The sequence below is a fragment of the Gobio gobio genome, assembly GCF_949357685.1.
Source record: "Gobio gobio genome assembly, chromosome: 1".
Classification (NCBI taxonomy): Eukaryota; Metazoa; Chordata; class Actinopteri; order Cypriniformes; family Gobionidae; genus Gobio; species Gobio gobio.
This window is the reverse complement of record NC_137097.1, coordinates 19489796-19513115: the sequence shown is the minus strand read 5'-3', so window position 1 is coordinate 19513115 and position 23320 is coordinate 19489796. Positions and strand designations below refer to the sequence as shown.

General features: G+C 38.4%; 1 long non-coding RNA gene across 1 annotated transcript; it reads left to right on the top strand.

Annotated features, from left to right (window-relative positions):
* The first annotated feature begins 10531 nt into the window (after positions 1-10531).
* LOC307128810 lies at positions 10532-13931 on the top strand. The gene is made up of 4 exons (XR_013816807.1): positions 10532-11196; positions 11311-11370; positions 12770-12892; positions 12984-13931. It is a non-coding gene; the product is annotated as an uncharacterized lncRNA (long non-coding RNA).
* The last annotated feature ends 9389 nt before the right edge of the window (positions 13932-23320 follow it).

Genomic DNA, 23320 nt, shown 5'->3' with positions numbered 1-23320 from the left:
AAAATTTGTTGGATATATCTCTCCACATTTCCTCAGTTGGTTTTGGGAAGTGGGACGCCATCATTTGCCTCTCTATTGCTCCACATGTCATGTGGACAGATTCAGCCACGGTACTTATCCCAAGCCTATATTGGAATGCTAGGCTGCTGAAACTCTCCCCTGTGCCAAGGAATCTGTGAACAAAAGAAATAACAAAATTAACATATATATATGCATTTTTTTTCAGTGAATGAATGCAAGCGGAGATGGAGAGTACTTAGAGATGCCTTTGTAAGGAGTAAAAAGCAAAAGAAAATGTCGAGTGGTTCTGCAGGGGGCATTGTCAAGGAGTGGAAATATGAACAAGTGATGTCTTTCCTGTTGCCACATATGCAGCTCAGAAGGTTAGTATGTTGGTAATGTTGACATAACTCACAAATTAATTATGGGAAACAATAATTGTTTAAAGAATTTTGTATTACTATTTTTGGAATATTGTTATACCGTATGTTTTCAAAATGCATAACTTTTTTTGATTATAATTAAAGGACATTGTAAATGTACATTAATAACACTGGTTATTATTTCAGTTCAAAAACCACTTTGCAGCTGGAGGATGAACCATTGGATATGAGAATGGATGAGGAGGATGTAGATCCAGAAATATGCCAGCTAAGCAGACCATACAGTCCCCTTACAGTAATACAAAGGCCTGCAACACCTATGCTAAGTCAAATATCTTCAACCCCCACACCACCCCCGGGAACCTCTACTCCTCCATTATCAACACAAATAGCTGACACCCCCACCCAACATCCCAGAGTGCAGGCAATAATGAATGAAGGTCGACAGAGACAAAAAAGGAGAAGAGTTGTATCACCAAGTCCAACTGAACAACAGCTTCTGGATATCATCACTCAGCCAACAACTACAGCTCCACCTCATGTACCAAGACAGGAGGATGGGATGTACTATTTTGCCCTCAGTTTAGTGCCTAAACTAAACAGCCTTCATCCAAGGAACCAAACTAGGGCACAAATCCATATCCTCAACTACCTCGCAAATTTGGAGGTAGAGGACGAAAATTTACGACATCAAGCCACACAAGCCGGCCCTGTGTTCCCACTCACTCAACCCACACAAACAACCGGATTTCAGCCAATCCACCCCACCACCTCATGCCCTGAAGTCCAGACCCATCACACCCACCATCTGACACCTCACCCAACTACATCCTACCATCATCATGGATCAGAACAGGACTCCTCTCCTGTTTATCATCAGTTACCCTAGTTATATAAAGTTCTTAGTTGATCACTACACTTGTTGTTTATTGAAAATTATTAATAGGTTTGCAATATTTTAATATTTGTTCATTTAAATTATACCAATAGGTTATTTCACTAATGTTCTTTTAAAGGTCCAAGGTTTTTGTATTATTTTTATTAATATGCACAAAGTTTTAAAATATATGCATGACTGAGTTGACAATGTTTAGATATATGTTTTATATATATATATATATATATATATATATATATATATATATATATATATATATATATATATATATATATATAATGTATATGTATATATATATTAGTACACTTGTTGAAAAATTCACTTTTGTTCATTTTCTAAACATGACTACTTCATTAATAAAAAAAATTCTAAACATATAACAATCTATTTTATTTATTTATACATGTAATTAATATGTCCTTACCTCAGTGTAACAGCAAGCCTCTGCTTGGCTTCGATGGACACACGAAAAGTTGTGGTTTGCCTTGTGATGTCTGCTCCAACCAGTGAAAGAACATCATCCATCTGTTCAGCACTCATCCGAAAGTACTTAAGGTGCCGGTCACTGTCAAGGCGAAGTTCTGAGACAAGATGGTAATAAGCACCAAACTGTCTCCTGCGCTGGTTGAGTGAGTGAACCCATATGCGCCTCGTTCTTCTCCGTGACCTTCTTAGCAACAGATACAGCGCGATAGCTTTTCTTCTGTCAACAACTCGAACTACGGGAAAACAAAGAATAAACAATGATTAAGATCACTTTTCAAACGTTCCAATGTAATACAACAATGACAAAGGTAAAGTTTGAATTTAAAATCTGAATTACTTACCCATTTTTGAATTCGTGGCATACAGAAAACGCGGATACGTAGCGCACTGCAAACATGTGATGTGTGAAAGCACAATGGCGCGTCATGCTTCCGCACCCCATACGCACCGCAACACGCACCGCATACGCACTGCAGACGGAGTATGTGTGAAATGGGCGTTACCCCATTAGGGCTCTCAAGTGTCACGCATTGAGCGTGACAGTCACTCATTTCGGCCTTTTGTCACGCACTCCCGCCACACATTGTATTTCTCACGCAGAAAAACTATTTATCATATGTTTAATATGCCACATGGGCGCTGTGGCATATTAAATATATGATAAATAGTTTTTCTGCGTGAGAAATGCATCTGGCACGCCGCTCTCTCTATGGAACCGGCAGGAAAGCGGGTCTCCCCTGCCACTTGTCAGCCAATAAAAAAAAAAAATCAAAAATAGGCTACAAAATAGCCAATCAGTAAATAGCACTAATGTATCTGGGTAAGATTTAATGCAGCAACCAATGAAAAAAAAGCATCCTGGAATTGTTCACCATCATCCTCACTCACAGAGGAAACCACTGGAGCTCTGACCTTCACTTTGAGCACAGAGTAAGTCATGATCTCCTGATCTCCTGCAATATTGCTTCAGAATAAATTATATTTACAACACACACAAATTTATATATTTTTATTTTTCTGGACAAGCAAATGTTTTACTCGGCCAAGTGAGTGAAAGATTTACTATTCCGAAGGACAAGCACGTGAACCGGCTTAATGTCGAGCCCTGACAGTAAGTCATCTCATATTTGCTGGGGAATTTGTGTGTCCAGGCAGCTGGTAGGTTAGCCAACAGTTTGACCAGAGTATGTGACAGCAGCTAATTCTGACAATTGATTTAGTTTGGATTCAAAAGAAAAGAAAAAGGAAAGAAAAAACGACATATTCCAAATTTTGAAATATTAATTTGCCATTTGCCTCCTCTCTGACATCTTTGAAATAGACCCATGCAATAATGAATAGCCTACTCTCTCTCTCTCTCTCTCTCTCTCTCTCTCTCTCTCTCTCTCTCTCTCTCTCTCTCTCTCTCACTCACACACACACACACACACACACACACACACACACACACACACACAAGAAATGCTGAATTAAATGTTTTTATTTGTACGAATTGTCATTTTTCAGATCAGAACCCCGTCCCCACCCAAACCCCTGCCGCCGTCGCCAAAATGTCACTGAACTCAGTTGAAAACTTGAGAGCCCTGCCCCATTGGCAGATAATTTAACTTGTTTTAAGCAAAAACTCACTTTGATGTTTTTCCCAGAAAACAAGAAAAAAATATATTGTCATTTTACTTATCTAGTAAATGCATCTTGAAAAAAAAAATACATAAAAAAATAAGAAGAGCATTTTTTGCGGTGGTAAAATTTGCGTGTTGCAAATTGCCACTGGCATCAAATACAAGGCACTGATGTTTGCCTACAGAACAACCACTGGCTCTACACCCCTATACTCGTATACTAGTGATGCCTGGGTCGTCCCATAACCCGCAGGTCGGGTTGGGGCGGTTAAGAAATCTTCACTTATCTCCAGATATAGAACTGAATATCAAAAAGGTATCAATGGGTCTGTCCAGTAACTCATGATGAACCTCAGGCCAACTGCACCCTTTATGCGAAGCATTTCAGTGTCTCAGACTGACTGACTTAAAGCAGCAGCGCTGTCTATGTGACACACACATCCGTGCTTCTAAAGGTAGGCCTATAGTTTTTTTTAATGGATAATATATTAATATAATATTACATTATCAGAACTTGGCAGACAGAATTATTATTTTTTAGACAGGTTAATTAATAGATTATAGCCTAATAAATGTTATTATTAATTTATAATTTAGCTAGGCTATATTAATCATACATAATAAATAATCCTGTCATATAAAGTTTGACATTTAAAAAATATTTAGATAAAAATGGGACAAATAATTACACAATAGTCATAATTTTAATAAATTATTAAAAGAAAATGTTTAAAATTCAATAAAGTGATTAGGCCTACTGGTTCAGAATGACTGCTTAAAGTAAATTACGTACTTTTACGAAGTGCATGGCCATAGCCCCGCTGAGACTGAAAGGCATGCGGGTACTCAATTACCTCGACGATTGGCTTGTCATAGCCCAATCAGAGGCACAGTTGATGATACACAAATTCTGGCTCCTCAACCATCTAGAATGTTTGGGTCTCAGGATCGATACCGCCAAGAGCTCAATGTCTCCTACCCAGAGGATATCTTTTCTGGGTACAGTCATAGACTCAATACAGATGAGGGCGCGGCTTACGTCACAGCGCGCCCTCTCTATTCAGAGCATGGCGGCGTCGTTCAAAGACGGCGTTTACATTCCTCTCAAACGTTTCCAGAAGATGCTAGGTCTTATGGCCTCGGCATCGGCAGTACTTAAACTGGGTCTGTTACACATGCGCCCCCTTGAACGCTGGTTGAATTCCCGCGTCCCGGCCCGCACATGGCGATCGGGCCAGTTTCGCATCAAAGTGAACCACAGCTGTCTCAAAGCTCTGGCTCCTTGGAATGCGACCACCTGGTATCAGACAGGTGTTACTATGGGTAAAGTTACGAAGCGGAAAGTGGTCTCGACAGATGCATTCAACCTAGGTTGGGGTGCCCTACATGAAGACAAGCCAGTCTCTGGCCAATGGGCTTTGTCAGAGAAAAAGCTGCACATAAACTGTCTAGAGATGAAAGCGGTCATTCTATCGCTGAAAGCTTTCCTTCCGTACATAAAGGGTCACCACGTCCTGGTCCGAACAGACAACATGTCAGTGGTATCCTATATAAATCGCCAGGGCGGCCTGAAATCAGGCTCCCTACATTCCATGGCGAAACACCTCCTTATATGGGTAGAGCACTACCTGAGCTCCCTGAGAGCAGCTCACGTGCCAGGTATCCTGAATCAAGGTCCAGATATGTTATCCAGAGGCGGCATCAGGGAAACCAAATCCACAGTGCTCTTAAAAGCCCCGTTGTGGAAGAACCAAATATGGGTCTCAGAACTGACTCTCATGTCAGACGCAGCCCCATGGCCGATTCCGCTGAGGAAAGATCTCCTCATGCAGGCGAGAGGAAAAATCTGGTGTCCCCATCCCGAGCTGTGGGCTCTCCACGTACGGCTCATCAACGGATACCCGCGAACCTCTCTGAAAGAGTTCTGAACACTATTTCTGAAGCTAGAGCCCACGCAACCAGGCGGCTCTATGCACTGAAATGGTCGGTTTTCTCTAACTGGTGTACAGCACGAAACCTTGACGCACTCTCGTGCGAGGTAACAGAAGTGCTCTGCCTTCCTTCAAGAGCTAATGGACGCGGGTCGTTCCCCCTCCACGCTCAAAGTATACGTTGCCACCATAGCAGCTTATCATGCTTGCATCGCGGGACAATCACTGGGGAAAAGCGAGCTTATCGTACGCTTTCTTAAAGGTCCCGTTCTTCGTGATCCCACTGTTCAAACTTTAGTTAGTGTGTAATGTTGCTGTTAGAGCATAAATAATACCTGTAAAATTAAAAAGCTCAAAGTTCAATGCCAAGCGAGATATTTTATTTAACAGAAGTTCCCTTTCAAAGCCTACAGCGAACGGCCGGCTTGGACTACATCCTGGTACTTCCTTCTTTAATTACGTCAATAGAACAGTAGAACAGACTAACCTCCGCCCACAAGAATACGCGAAAAAGGGGGCGTGGTCTTGTTGCTGTCCCACGTGGAGAAGAGGAAGTGTCGCATGGAGAAAAGGAAGTGTTGCGTTTGACTGTGTTTGGCGCCATGTCGTCGAGACGCTGTTATTTTCATCCCGTAGTCAAATCACCTTTGTTTGGCTTTCCCAGGAACGCTGTAGAGATCATTGAGCGCATACATCTCCCCGTTAAGAGGCGTGACCTTTCTGTGCAAGTTACATGCGCTAAGCTGCTGTCGAATCACAACACAGGAACTGTGCCACGTTCGCTAAGCTGCGGTCAAATCACAACACGGGAACCGCTGGCACAATCAGAACTCGTTACGTATTTCTGAAGGAGGAACTCATCAGCCTGTTTTTAGGACAGTGAAAACAGCGGTATACAGATAAGTAAATTGTGTGAAAAATACTGTTTTTTTACACGCGAAACATGAACACGTTATATTGCACACTGTAAACACAATCAAATCTTCAAAAAAAACACGAAGAACGGGACCTTTAAAGGGGCCAGAAGGCTGAATCCGCCTCGCCCCCCCTCAGTCCCGATATGGGACCTTGCTACAGTGTTGGAAGCCATGAAGGGCTCCACCTTTGAACCACTTCAGTCTGTGAGCATAAAGCACCTCTCACTTAAAACCGCTTTTCTGCTGGAACTGGCCTCAGTCAAGCGAGTGGGTGATTTGCACGCGCTCTCCGCGAGTGGTTCCTGTCTTGAGTTTGGGCCTAACGACTCCAGAGTCATCCTCAAACCTAGACACGGTTATGTTCCTAAAGTGCTTTCTACTCCCTTTAGGGCACAGGTCATTTCTCTTTCGGCCTTGCCCGCGTCGCAAGACAAAAAGGACGCTAATCTGCTCTGCCCAGTCAGAGCGCTGAGACTATATTTAGAGCGTTCCGCCCCCTTCAGGCAGTCGGAACAGCTCTTTGTATGCTTCGGTGGCCGCATTAGAGGACATGTTGTCACGAAGCAGAGACTCTCACACTGGATAGTGGATGTTATCTATATGGCTTATAAATCTAAAGACCTCATTTACCCTTTAGGCATTAAAGCCCATTCAACTAGAGTCATGGCCTCGTCATGGGCATGGTCATGCGGCATACCACTAGAAGATATCTGTGCGGCGGCAGGCTGGGCCTCTCCGTCCACTTTTATCAGATTCTATAAACTGGAAGTCCCAGCTTTGCAAGATAGAATCCTTGCCATATAATAGGTTTTGCCAGTCTTTTTTAACAGACTCGATTCGTCCAGTCTCCCTGTTCTATTTAAACCTGATATCCTATGACGAAACACGGTCTTATATAGCCTCGAATATGCAAATTCAATTGACCTTGTTCGGCGGGAATTCTAGCGACCCCTATTGGATTAGCTCTCTCTGGGCCTCGCCACAGGCTCCTGCAGTTGCCGCGGCACAGCCAATCAGCTCGCGCTGTTCTATCGGCTGTGCAGCTGCACTGCGTTTTACATAAGACATTTTATTTAATAAAGTTTTTGCTTCATATTCTCGAGAAAAGGAGTTTTCCCATAACGCAATACTCGTTTCCTCTATCAGGGAACCGAGGTTACGTGAGTAACCGAGTACGTTTCACCTTGTAAACAATCTGTGAAGTGTAGTCCGTCGCACACGTTTTTTGCACATGCTCTGCTGACAGAAGGCATGAAAAGCAGTCGATTGCAGCACGAAACGTAACAGTTGCTCAGTCAGTGTTGATGCCCTTTGGCAGTTGTTGTTTTTATTCCGATTGTACTATGCATCTGTTCATGAGAATCGATCGGGTCACTCGCAACGGTGCGCCTAAATATTTTTCCGCAGTTGCGCGCAGTAATTTTCAGGCGCAATTGCGCCTAAAATAGTCGCTATGTAGAGCCCTGATATATATATATATATATATATATATATATATATATATATATATATATATATATATATATATATATATATATATACACACATATATATACATATATATATATATATATATATATATATATATATATATATATATATATATATATATATATATAAATAAACATTTAGCTGTGGTACCAAAATTACATTATTATGGTATTGGTACCGACTACTGGAATTTTGGTAGTGACATCCCTAGCTGGCAACATTTATTACCCAAATTACTGAACTATTATTTGGAGGAGCATTGTACACTTCAGGTTTGTTCATTCATAGGATCTTTTGTACTTCAGTAAAAAAGAGAAAAAGGTCCATTTATAATGTTTTGTTTCATAAAGCAACTGATTTTCAGTTATTTGTTATTTCTACTTATTTCCAGGCACAGAACACTTATTTTTTGAGAGTTGTTTAAGTGAGAGAAGATCCTGTTGTAATGTTAAATAATTTATTTTATAATTAAAAAAATTTTGCTTTGAAGAAAAAGTGTTTTTTTTTGTTTGTATATGCTGTCAATCATAGTTCTTAGAAATAAAATCCGCAAAAATCGGTATCGGCCGATTTCATTAACAAAAAAATCGGAATCGGCCAAGAAAATTGCAATCGGTGCATCTCTATTAAGAATGAAACCAACCTGTGTGTTCCTCAGTTTCTTCATGTTTCACTCTCAATGTTTCTTCAATCTTCACGTCTTCTCTCTCCTCTTTCTCTGTGTTCCTCAGTTTCTTCATGTTTCACTCTCAATGTTTCTTCAATCTTCACGTCTTCTCTCTCCTCTTTCTCTGTGTGTTCCTCAGTTTCTTCATGTTTCACTCTCAATGTTTCTTCAACCTTCACGTCTTCCCTCTCCTCTTTCTCTGTTTGTTCCTCAGTTTCTTCAATCTTCACGTCTTCACTCTCCTCTTTCTCTGTTTGTTCCTCAGTTTCTTCATGTTTCACTCTCAATGTTTCTTCAATCTTCACGTCTTCTCTCTCCTCTTTCTCTGTTTGTTCCTCAGTTTCTTCATGTTTCACTCTCAATGTTTCTTCAATCTTCATGTCTTCTCTCTCCTCTTTCTCTGTTTGTTCCCCAGTTTCTTCAATCTTCACGTCTTCACTCTCCTCTTTCTCTGTTTGTTCCTCAGTTTCTTCATGTTTCACTCTCAATGTTTCTTCAATCTTCACGTCTTCTCTCTCCTCTTTCTCTGTTTGTTCCTCAGTTTCTTCATGTTTCACTCTCAATGTTTCTTCAATCACTGCATGAAAACACTGAAATCCGGCACTATCCGGGCATGGTATACTCCTGTGTAATTTGATGTTTACCAGATGTATGTGGGAAAAAGCGGATCAGAGTAACACGGAACAGTATATTTCCAGAAAAACCCGGAAACCTCACGTATGCGGACGTATACAGGAATCCGTGAAATTTCATGGACATATACAGCTGAAACACTGCTGGGTGTGCTAGGACTGAAGACTGTTAGGTGTGAAGAAGACCTTTCATATGTTAATGACTGACACTTTTGCTGGCTGTTCTCAGAAGGAGGGGGGGCAGGGGAGGACTTCAGGATTGAGAATTATCTCTGGTCTACTGTAGGCTACAGCAAACAAGCTTTTTGCACAGAAAAAAGAATTCTTAAGGCCCTGAAACACTAAACTGAACTAGCAATGACTAAAGCCGACTGTGGGGTTGGTTCACGTTGCCTGGGTCTGAGCCAAACCATCAGAATGGTGTGTCAGGGCCTTAAAACCACTGCATGAAAAGAGTCTCTTAATCAAATATTTTTTATAAAAACAGTACAAAATAAAAACCCTGTCTGAACATATACGTTCACAAAAAAATCTGAATATGTAATGAAATAAACAAAGAAATGTAATGGAATTAACAAAGGATAATTAACCAAACATTTTAGACTATCCCCAAACAATTTTTGCAAAGTTTTACAAATTGTAGGCAATAATAGAATTAAATAAAAAGGAGATGAAATGTGGAAAATGAAAAAGTTTGTTTTAAAAACACCAAAAACTGTTATGCTCAAAATAAAAATATGGAATAAAAAAGAGCAGGGATTCACTTGCTCAAGAAACACAGAAACACAAGCAGATCTTTCAGCTCTGCAACTGTTCACAAAAAGTGTCACTCCAAGATTCTTAACTTTAACACGCTGCAAAAGAGGGGCGTTTTGAGGTTTGAAATCCACCACTCACAATAGATGTAGGTGCAACCAATAAGGCAACCAATAAAATTAATCCTAATTTTACAGAAAAAAACTTTTACAGTATTTTCTTGTAATTTTGAATTATGTTTAAAACGATGTAAAATTACAAACAATATCTAAATAAACAACTTGACTGTTATTTTAAGGATTATATCATTAATGACAAATTACAGTAATTCTCATTTTTTTATACAGGAACATCACTGTATTATTTTTCTGTTTTCATAAATAACAAATTCATGCAAAATTACAAACAATATCTGTAAATTAACAACTGTAATACAATATTTAGCTTATTATATTAAAGGTTTATGTTTATGTCCATACTAACAATTTAACATTATTCTTTGTCATTTTAAAGTAAATCTTATTAGTTTTATATTTACACTGTAAAAATAAAAACCTAAAAAAACAGCAGCTACAGCTGCAAAACAAAAACCGTAAAATTAAATTCAAATATCTTAAGTCAAATAAAGTTAAAAAACTTCACAGAAATTTACATTAAATGTTTTAGAGAAAACACTATTAGTTTACAGATTTTTCCTTATTTAAATTAAGATATTTTACTTTAATTTTCTGTTTAAATTTAAATTAATTGACTGTACTAAAAGTTTTTGACATTTTGACAAGGAAACATGCATGAATGTAGAATAATGAACGGGACATGTATGTGTTAAAATAAGCCTCTCTGGCTCTCTCAGACAGCATGCAATCCCGAAATCAATTATTATGTGAGGTATTCACTTGATTTAAACAGTCAGTTATGTCTTAAGTAAGTTAAACAGTTCAAGTTAACGTGGGGAATCCCGGATGCGTGTCATTCTGTGCATCCGTTCTTAAAGGGGCTGCAGCTTTGTCATCATTTTAATAAAACAAAAGAATAGAGAAGACCTTCTGCTTCTTTAATAATTAAGTGATATTAATTAATTGAATATCATACAGTGAAGACTTTTAAAGCAGTATTATTCTGTAGCATTTTAATAAAATATCCATCAAAATAAATATTTTGTGATATCGTTATTGTAAAATAAAATTTCTCATGTATGTATAATTATATGGTCGTAATGCCCATCCCTACTGTCAGCTAGTTTTAAGATCAAGCTTGTCATAAAATGTAACAGAGTTTTGGAATGAGTAATCTGAGAACACTGTCATGTACACTTGTTCAACAGAGAGGACAGGAAACCACCATACTTGGACTCTGAAGAATTATAGGCAAACCAGGATTTTGGATCTACTGTAAAGTTTTTGTATGGGCCTGGTGAGTATGTTTTGCAAGTCCATGTCCGTAAGTTGATAATTAATATTAATGTTTTATCAAACAAATTAATATTCATTTGTGTGTGTGCATGTTTCTTCCCCCCTCATGATCCAGAAGTTTTGGATCCATGATCCTGAAGAACTTTTACAGATGTTGACCCTGAATGTGTAAAAGGTAATCTTAAAAATGTTGTCATTATTTTAATGTTCTCTGTTTTTTTCTGTAATGTAGACGCATGCATTTTCTGTGAAGTTGCTTTGAAACAATATCAGGGTTTTTCCTACATTGAGAATTTTTTGCCGGCCGCCAAAACAAATTTTTGTCCCGCCAAAGCCTTATTTGATCAGTTATTGTGATTTTATGAGTGATGTAGAACAGATGACTGCTGCACTTGAGTTAACTGAGTGACAGAGATAACGACCAGTGAGCTCCTACCCCGCTCGCACGCTCTCTGTCTTCAAAATAAGCATTCTTAGCTTTCTAATGTTTCACATTTTACGTTAATCAAAATCGAAAGGTCGGAAGACCGAATCCATGTTGCACGTGGCGCTATCAGACGTCTTCCTTTAATTACCGCTGGGTGTGAAATGCGCTCAAAAAACATTGACTGATTCTCTGACCAGCTGACACAAAGCATACTTTAAATAAACAGGAAACAAATCCGATCCGGTTATGAAGTGTTTTCTGTGTGTTGACAAATCTTTCGCGATGTTCTAAAGATGGGATTCACACACAACGCGTCTGCTAATGTCCGATTCGCCACCTAATGACTCCTTTGAACTGAATCATTTTAACGACTGGTTAGAACAACTGATCTGTCCAACACTGAACTCACGAATTAGTTTAATCATTTACTCAGAACAACACCTGAAATGAGAATACAGGTGTGCTTACCCAATTTAGCAAGAGTGGATAGTAAGAATTATTTTTAATTATCAACAGTCTTTCAGCTTATTTATGTGGACAATGTGTAGTAAAATAAATAGCCTACAATCATTTAGTTTAGACTGGAGTGAGGTGAACCCAGAACATATTTGTTGTTAGCTAGCTGATTGTATATGGCAGAAAATTAGGCTATTTGTTCATTTTTTTAATACTATTTTTTAATATTGATATGATTACCAAAACAAACAATTATCAGTAAATAGTGTAAAAATGAGGAACAAAAACAAACATCAAGGTATCAAAATAAGATAAGCAAAAGTTACAAACTTTCTTTGAATTTATTGTCAGTATTGCGCTTGCAGATCAAGTGGGTAGGGTATTTTTTTTACTGTGTGTGTGTGTGTGTGTGTGTGTGTGTGTGTGTGTGTGTGTGTGTGTGTGTGTGTGTGTGTGTGTGTGTGTGTGTGTGTGTGTGTGTGTGTGTGTGTGTGTGTGTGTGTGTGTGTGTGTGTGTGTGTGTGTGTGTGTGGATGACCATGTCTGTCAGCCACCACCAAAGACCATTTTTGACCCAGGAAAAACCCTGAATATGTATTGTGAAAAGCGCTATACAAATACATTTTAATTGAATTGTTTTACTTACTTTTATTGGCATTAACTATATATTATTCATGATTTTATTTGGCAGGTTGCAAGATGTATTTTATTTTGTGAGACTTTGCTGAGGAAGTATTCTTTGGCTCAGTCTGAAAAGGCCCAGAAAAGAAACACTATGAAGAACATCACACAGAACCGTCAGAGAAAGAGACGGGTAAGTTAAGAAACCGGTTAAGCTTTTTCCCTCCAGAATGTCTATACTCCTCTCTGAGTTTTAGTGGTTCATTCACTGTCATGTTTTGCAGTTGCTGGAGACCAGGTCCAGGGTTGCACAAACCAATACAGAACCTGTGGAAGACCGCAACTATAGACTTGATGAAGATGAAGATGATGCTGTTGTTGATGGAAGGCCAGTGTGGATGGTTTGGCTAGCTACTAAAAACCAGACTAGACTGACCCACACTACATATCACATCACCAGCCCATCACGGCAGTTTGAAAAAAATTTCAAAACTCAAACAACATTGTGTTAGAGTTGGTCACAATTATTTTATAATTATAATTTTAATATTCAATTGTTCCATTTTATATTTTCTTTATTCCTATGTTTATATACTTATACTTTTATTGGTTCCCATGTATACACTTTTTAATTTATAGATTTCTTTGTCTTGTTTTATATTGTATACTTTGTATGTTTGTTCCTTTTTAGATGTCCATGTTGCTTTTGATCTCCACATTTTGTATTCCTCTTATGTTCCTCTTACGTCGCCTTCCTTTATAAACATTTTGTTCACTTATCTTTTCCCCCATTCATTTTAATGTATGTTTATAATGCTCTTTGTTCTTTTTATTTGGTTATATTGTTTACTTGGAATATTTATGTGTATTTTATTTACACTTTTTTTGTCTTATAAATTTATTGTTCTCATTTTATATTGTTTTAATTTGTATATTTATTCTTTTCCTTTTTATGTTCACTGTGTATTTTATTCCTTTACATCTCTGTCTTTTAAATGCATTTTGTTCATTTTTTTTTTCCCTTTTTGTTTCTTTACCAATTCATTTTAACGTATATTTATGTTCTTTGGACTGTTTATATTTTTACATTTGTTCCTTTACATTTTCATCCCTTTTAAATACATTTAGTTCACTTGTTTTTGTTTCACCATTGTTTTAATGTTCGTTTATAATGCTGTTAAGAATGTTTTTTTTTTATATATACCTTTTTAATAAATATTTCAGACTTTCTCAAATTGTTTTGTGTGTATTTTTCTTTTGGGAGGGAGAGGGGATTATTTTATATATATATTATATATTAATGAGCAAAATCTGCATAGCTGGCCTATAACCAATCAAGTCCCTATGCTACAAAACCTAGCCCACCCTTAGCCTTAGAAGTAACCAATAAAGTCACTTGACTGGGTTTTCAATGCGTCCTGTCCTCCAATAGCAGTCTGGGTTTTGGGAGTGGTTTTTAAAAAAAACAACCAATCCAGTTTGAGATGAAGGACCAATAGGGGGTGGAAGGCAAAGCTGTTTAGAGGTGTGAAAATGTCTCCTGAGAAAAACTTGATGGTATTATTTGCCATGGCAACAAATGGCTGTAGCATGGGAGTATACGGCCACAACATACATCCGATTTGGTACCATTTCGGATGAATACGGACATATACGGATCCATGGAATTTGACCTATCCGGCCAGTATACTCCTGGATTCTTCCGAATTTCAGCAGTGTATACAGGAGTATCCTGGTCCGGATACACCTTTTTTCATGCAGTGAATCTTCATGTCTTCTCTCTCCTCTTTCTCTGTGTGTTCCTCAGTTTCTTCATGTTTCACTCTCAATCTTTCTTCAATCTTCACGTCTTCTCTCTCCTCTTTCTCTGTTTGTTCCTCAGTTTCTTCATGTTTCAAACTGAATACCTTTTCAATCTTTATGTCTTCACTCTCCTCTTTAATGAACTCCATCTTTATAATAGTGTGTCACATGGATCATAGTTGTTTCAGCAGGATTTTTTCTGTGTGTTTGACCTGTTTAAGATGAGGATAATTAACAGAAGAAAAATAAATCCAAACTAAATCTCTGAGTGTGTCTCTCAGCTCCAGTTCAGTCTCAGTAACACTCAAAACTAGCACTACAAACTAATAAAATAACACAAATTATATATTTTTTATTTAATGATTGTAGATAGAAAATAATAGAGCGCTTTGAATCACTGAATAATTTTCCAAAGCAATTGATTCAATAGAGTTTCATAAAGCTCAGTTTCTCTCATCTCTACTCTCAAGAGACTGAACTCATGTTTATATGATGAACTGAGTCTCTATCAGCTCTAGTTCAGTCTCAGTAACACTCAACACTAGCACTACACACTAATAATGAACACTAGAGAGTGTGATAAAGCTCAGTTTCTCTCATCATCTCTACTCTCCAGTAGATTCGCTTCCTGCTTCGCTACTGTTCGGACGCTCTTGCTTACTGCTCCGCGCTTTGCTCTATCGCTTCTATATTTTATCTCATAATTTCGACTTCAGCAAATCAGCACAGCGCTCAAACGACAAAGCTTGACTCCAATGATAAAATTCGAAACTCTGGTGACTGAATCACTAAACAAAAAGCGGAATATTTCAACCGACCAGCCTCCCACTGCCTTCAGCTTACATTCCGGAGAAGGAAAAACACAGCTACCTACATTCAAAAGGATAAGAAAATGCCTCTTCTAGAATCTACTTGCTGCACAAACTGCAAAGGATTGCAATTCTTGAAACAAAGTTATTTGCGGAACCATCCAACCAGACGAATCACACAGCAGAGCTTCATCATGATCGCCCTCTGCACACTGCCGGTGAGTCCCATAAATGTAGTGCTACTCAACATGTAGAGAAACAAGTAACTGATCAACACACTAATCAATGGAACAAACAGGGAGCAAGACCCAAAGGCACTCGAGACATCAGATTGTCACGAGCATCACATATTGCCGCAGTAGCATGCTCTACCCCAGACACAAGGATTGCAAACACTAGTTTCCTACCACCAAATATACATCTTGAAAACAGATTTGAAGTGCTAATGAATGTGGGTGAGGAATCCGCAAATGTGATGAATGTGACCGAACACAGATTGAATCAGCCCGTAGCTAACTCTAATGCTAACAGGCGCTCAAGGTCGAGCAGACAGCGGCCCTCAGCTCAGAGCGCAGCCGAGCCCAGGACTCTGATAGTGGGGGACTCAACAATCAGAAACATTAGCAGCAGGGATACAACTACATGCTGCCTTCCACAAGCAACAGTTTCTGATGTCAACAGGGAACTTAAGAACATTCTGATGAAACATAAGACTTCAAATCGACTTATCATTCATGTGGGGAAGAACGATATTCAGAGAGAGGAGTCAGAACTTCTAAAGAGGGATTTCAATGAACTTTTTGAAACACTTAGAAAACTGAAAGTTCAGCCGTTCATCAGTGGACCACTTCCAGCAAAAGGAACAAATAGGTTTTCACGGCTACTTGGGCTTAATACATGGCTACAAAATACCTGCAACATGAAGGGAGTGAACTTTATCGACAACTTTAATCTCTTCTGGAGTCAGAGACAACTGTTTACATCAAATGGCCTCCACCCAAACAAACTCGGTGCAAGAGTGCTAAAGGACAATATTTATTTTTCCCTTCATCATCCTTCAGCTGTGTGTGCTAACCCACTCAACCTGGATGGCACACACACACACCAGTACAGAGTATGGACGATCACAGGACTTCATTTCAGCATCTGAATGGACATGCAGTTGATACACCCCACAAGGACAACGATAACACCACGCAGCCACAACAACCACTTCTCATGGACACACTCCCAGCAGAGCCCCGCCCTCAGAGCTCACCACAGACACACTGTGACGGTAACATCTCAGCCCATACTGTGGAGTCTGTGGAGGCACTGGTAAAAATGGGGACCATCAGGGGTGAGACTGGTGAACTTTTACAACTTACATGTGATATAAGCAATAAGCTGGAAGAAATGTCACTCCTTCAACCGGACGATAACATATTGCAGCTTCCGGTAACACCAGAGAAACAGCCCTCCTCACCAGACATGTTATTCCTCTCTACAGCATCCCCACTTCTGAGCATCACAGAGAAAATGGATTTTGTTTATACTGGAATCAGACAATCACACTCAATCGCTGCGAGCCCACAGATATCAACCAAAGAACGCCGAGCCCCACAACCACCAAAGACTGTAGGTCCAGCTCGCTCTGCCCCTCCTCCTGTGAGATTTCTTCGGTCACAACGCCAGGGCACACACCCTCCTCCATCTGCACCAAAAACAACTGATACCAGCTCTCAGTGACGTGTCCTGGGTCCACGCAACGTCAACAGCAATCTTATCAAATGTTTACAAAACATGCGTGAATCCAGTGTGCCTGCTTCTTTCTCTATTTCTGTTCTGTTACGTGATAGAAAGTCCAAGGCTTTCTCAGGCCGTATGGCAAACCCATCTAATCTGCTACCTGTTACTTGTCAAACTAAGATTACTGTGGGGGAAAAAATTTAAATTAATAATGTTAAGTTAGCACTTTTGAACATCCGTTCACTTAAAAACAAATCATTTCTAGTCAACGACTTAATATCCACAAACAACCTAGATTTTTTGCTTCTAAATGAAACGTGGCTAGAAGACAGCTGCAGTGCAACAGTCCTCAATGAAACAGCCCCTCCTAACTTTACTTTTATGAGTGTCTGCAGACCAGTCAGAAGGGGTGGGGGGGTCGCTGCTCCATTTAAAGATGTTTATCAATGTAAGCAAGTATCATTTGGTGATTATTTGTCTCTAGAATATCTGGCCATTGTGCTGAAAGGTGCACCACGCATCCTGCTTATCATTATTTATAGGCCTCCGAAATATTCTCCGGCCTTTATTGATGACTTTACAGAGCTGTTATCAGCAATCTCATCTGAGTATGACTGTTTTACTATTGCTGGGGATTTTAACATTCACATTGACAATGCTGAATCCAGTACAACAAAAGATCTCATGACTGTTCTTAACACTTTTGATTTGACAAAACATGTACACGGACCCACACATGATCGTGGACACACTCTAGATTTACTCATCAGTAAGGGTCTAAACATTTCACCGATAGTTATTAAGGATGTGGCACTGTCTGATCATTTCTGTATTTTCTTTGATATATCAATCTCTCCTGCCATTGAAACTAGATCTGTCTCTGTCAAAAAGAGATGCTTAAATGAGAACACTAGTGTGCTGTTTATGAAGGCTATATCTCTAACACCAAGCATATCTGCAAACTCTGTTGATTTTCTCTTTGACTCTTTTAACTCAAAAGTTAAGAGTGCAATTGATGATATTGCTCCTGTGAAAGTCAGAAAAAAGAGTGGCAAACAAAAAGCACCTTGGAGAAACTCAACAGCAGTGCAATTAATGAAAAGACAATGCAGGAAATCGGAACGCTTGTGGCGAAAGACAAAACTTGTAGTCCATTATAAGATCTATAAAGACAGTCTTCGTGCTTTCAATGTGGAACTAGGCAAAGCTAGACAGACCTTCTTTTCAAATATTTTAAACAGAAACATAAACAACACACGCAGTCTTTTTGCTACTGTTGAGAGACTAACAAACCCCCCGAGTCACATTCCCAGTGAAATGCTCTCAGACAGCAAATGCAGTGAGTTTGCCTCCTTCTTCTCCGAGAAAATCATTAACATCAGAAATGCGATCAGCACATCCTTGAGTTTCTCTGGACCTCAATACATTGCAGATATGCTGATTAAATACAAACCCAACAGATCACTCAGATCATCAGGATCAAGTCAATTAGAAATACCAAGGGTTCACTCAAAGCAAGGAGAGTCTGCTTTTAGCTATTATGCCATAGCTGGAACCAGCTTCCTGAACAGATCAGATGTGCTCCAACAGTAGCCACTTTCAAATCCAGACTCAAAACACATCTGTTCAGCTGTGCATTTACTGAATGAGCTATGCCACTGTACGTCTGACTGATTGCACCTTATCTTATGCATTTACTCAATGAGCTCTGTGCTTTGTCCAAACTGCTTGCACCTTAATTATGTGTTTCAATTTAACCCTGTTTTATTTCTAGTTTTTAATTATACTTTTTTTTTTTATTATTATTATTTTTTTTGTTAAGGCTGTCTGGGTGGAAGAGGTTGAGAGACGGTGGAGCAATAAATCGGAATCCCTCCGGTGCGAGGACGATCCGTTTAGATCTGCTCTGACGGATAGATCTGTATAGCCTTGGTGGTAAGAGGAAGGACCGTGTAGATCCGCTCTGACGGTCGAACAAAGTAGAGATAGCCCTGGTGTTCCTGTCCAGGAAGATTTGTCTGCAAGGGTAATGTTTAAATGCACAGTTACCTGACAAATATTTTTTGAGTACTCCCTCCGGTGCGAGGAAGACCCGTTTAGATCTGCTCTGACGGGTAAAACATCTAGAGAACGCCCTCAAGTTAGGCCAAGAAGATTTGTCTGTAAGGGTACTGTCTAAACGCACAGTTACCTGACAAATATTTTTAAAGTAAACCTGACTCTCCATTTTCTTCCACCCCAGATAGGGGATTTCATCTTTATTTTTATTTCCTATTATTTATTTATTTTATTTTTTTTCACTTATGACTATTTTAACTTCATTTCTGTGTAAAGCACTTTGAATTGCCACTGTGTATGAAATGTGCTATACAAATAAACTTGCCTTGCCTTGCCATATGAGTATATAAGGAAGGGCAACAGAGCTGCCATTTGGGAAACATTCTGCAGACAGAACCCCCATGTGGTGTTGGGTGACACTCACACACACTGCATGTATTGTGCCAGACATGATGACTCCTTGAAATTATTTTCAAATTACTTTGCAAGTGTGTTTTATGTTTTTTATGTTGATCAGTTGTGTACCATGGATTCTTGTTTAAGTATTTTTTTTTCTGTCTGGCCAAAATGCATGTTAATCTTGATTTATTTATCTTGTATTATTCTGAAATCATTATTCTAGTATGGATCCATGTGGAGTCCTTTATTTCTGCAAATCTTATGTTGCGATAGATCATATCGAGGACCTCATGACTGGAGAATGGAGCGCAGAGTGCGGGATAATCTGATTTCTGACTATCACTGTATTAGCAAGTTGCATGGGGACATGTAATGTTGCTGGTGTTGATCATCCACCATGTTCTGTAACCAATCATTAGATTTACAAATACATTTTCTGTGTAATTCATTCTGTGTATTATCTTGTAAACATGCAGAAAGCATGCAATTTTTTTGGTGGTGTCACTGTACAAAATTTCAGTTGTCACTACAAATGCCAGTCAATTGTCACAGTTCTCTGTACTAATTTGGTACCATAGCAGAAACTATAGAACTATTACTGTTTGAAAATAAAAAAAATTAAATACATTTAATGATGATAATAATAATAATAATTATAAGTATGTTACATCAAAACATGTATAATGCATATTTATAATGCAATAATTCACAAGTCTGTAGAAAAGCTCCTGCTTTTTATACAATATTAAGCAGATTCTGACTAAACTAATTTAGAATTTTAACATGTCTGTATTTGGCTAGAATGCTGCAAAAAAGAAATCTTAGATGTGTTTTACTAAAAGTGCACACAAACATAACGTAACAGCGTGTTTGAAAGCAGCAAGTACTGTTTGACCTTGTTAACAATTTATTAACACAATTTATATTCTATGGATGACTATATAACTAACTAACAATGCATGCCAAACTGCATTTTGTTTCAATACACTGTTCAACTTACATCATGCATGTCCTCTTCATCACTTGAGACGACAACTTCAGGTCGGTTTAAAAACAAGTAAAAAAAAAGCACTCTTAGGCATAAAGCACTGCATTTGCCAGCCATAAAACAAATAACCGGAAATATACATACAGTGGAACTTCAGTCTGAAGTGGAATACAAACTGAATCACCTCCAGCCTCATGTATATCGGTGTCTGCTTTCCTGTACAGAAATGTCTTAAGTAGGCTACTGTGTAGCCTGAATGACTCCAGTGAACTTCGCTTTTCCTTTTAAGGTGTTTTCCCTTAGAGCCCCTAGACTTTCGGCCATATAACCCCAGACAGAGTTATATGGCCAAAAAAGTCTTGCAAGATTCACCTGGATCTCATCTTCCCTTGATGATGATTCTTGGCTACTCTGAGAACCAGAGGTGGAGTTTGTTCTGTAGCATGGCGTGGTTGTTAAATCCTTGCAGGAAAAAGAGATTTTCTGTTTTTCAAAATTATAATCTGACATGGGGGGCATGGGAAATTATGAAGCAGACACTTGTCTAGCCTGGGCAGCGTTGTACCAATTAATGCCACCCCAAGCAGACCCACCTGGCGTAATTGTAATGAGCTGACCAGGATTCAAAAACACTGGCCATATTGATGAGGTTGTGCTGCCAGGCAGCGACTTCAAGTGCTGCACCACATACGGGTGATCCACAGTACTGATCATACATGTTTAAATGTGTGCCAATAGAATAATTAGTTTTTAGTGTATAAAGCATATAAATATATCCTATACACACACATTATATATATATATATATATATATATATATATATATATATATATATATATATATATATATATATATATATATATATATATATATATATATATATATGAATGATACTGTACAGAACCCTTAAACTCCCAGGTCAGGGGCAGGTCTTAAAGTCACATCAGCTAACAACGGAATCAAGACATCAAATAAAATGTATACAGTTAAGACTATAAAGTGTTTTATAATTTGATTTCTCTTTACATTATAATAAATTTAAATATTTATATGATTTATAAATATTATAAAACATATAATATTATACATATTTAAAAAAATATTTTCCTACACTCAGCGTCAAAGAGGGTTCTTTACATGTAGTTCCTAGTTCCTATGCTGAGATGGTTCTTTCCATTAGAGTTTAAAGTTTTTTTCCCGCCTTTTTGCGTTTTAAATCTGTAATTGTCAAAGCCAAATCATTACTTCATTAATCATTAAATCATTAATCATTACGCTGGCGCTACGTCATATTCTCGCGCATGCGTCGTGGAGGCACACACGGAAGACAAGAACAAGTTGGATAAAGGTGTTATTTATTTATTTTTTTTGCGCACAAAAACTATTGTCGTCGCATCGTAAAATTATTGTAGAGCCACTGTGGTGAGATGGACTTTGTAACGACGTTTTAAGTGCCTTTTATGGGTCTTGTGAGTGTAAATGTACTGAATGCCAATGGAGGCCTATCTGAAGCCTTTCTCAGCCATCAGCTTTCAACTAAAATATCTTCATTTGTGTTCAGAATATGAACGGAGGTCTTACGGGTGTCGAACGACATGAGGGTGAGTAATTAATGACAGAATTTTCATTTTTGGGTGAACTAACCCTTTAATAAAACCGCTTATCACCTGCATTTTTTTTTTTTTTTAATCAGTCCAAACACATTTTAATTTGTATTCAGGAGTTATGTATATACAAAACTATAACTTTTTATGACAGTAGTTTAGTGATAAAAAATGTTTTGCAATTTTTTATTTATTTATTAAAAAAAAAAAAAAATGTTCCCCTCCCATCCTGTACCCTACTCGTGCCCCACCGGTTGAGAACCACTGCCATAGAGGAATGGAATTAAAAATGATATGTCTAGTAACACAATGAGGCACTAGAGGGTGCTTGTTAGACTCACATGGCTTTTATGTAAGGTGAGTGCTGTATATTGATGCAGAGCCAGTGTTGCCTTGTAGGCAAACACCTGTGCCTTGAATTTGATGCGAGCGGCAGGCACGTGCAGAGGTGAGGGCTTTGGTATGGAAGCACCTGAGTAGCAATATTCAATTTGCAATGCAATATGCAAAATGGCAATGTATTTCTCTATTTAAATTTACATTTCCCATTACCATATGTGCAAAGTTGGTGCAAAATGAAAATTAAATTATACAATTTACTTTTGCCATTTCCAATAGTAGTTTTAATATGTAAATTACACACTCATTTTAATGCTTTATAAGTTTGCGAAATGAAAATGAAAATGTATTACTCAAATTGATTTGGTATGTGTCACTGTCCAAGCCATAACAGTAGCAAAATTATACTTTAAATGTTATTTGTCCTAAATGCATTTACACTTAAGGTTAGGACTCTTAGGATTGCATTTTCATCACAATGCCATGTGATATTTGTAGCAAAATTCAGTGTGGATTTCAAAATGCATTATGAGCCAAAGATATAGGAGACAGATCTGACAGATGCAAAACTGCTCAGATTCTAAATGCAGTTGTCACCACGACACATGGATCGGCCATCAGTGCTGAAGGCCAATTTTCATGACCTGTCACACTTCAATGTGCTTGATGGTGACCAAGGTTTCGTGTTTATGCTGTTGCAAAAGAGCATCAGCAAGATTACGGAGGGGCTAAACATTGCAGTGATGCTAATACTGACCAAGTTTGGCCAGAAAAATAATGACATTTTGACATAATGACTCGATTTGAGTGCATTAGTGGACACTAAGTACATTGTGTCTGTGCTTGTACCGTACATGCAAATGACCCTTGGATCAATTTAATGTGGTCAAGG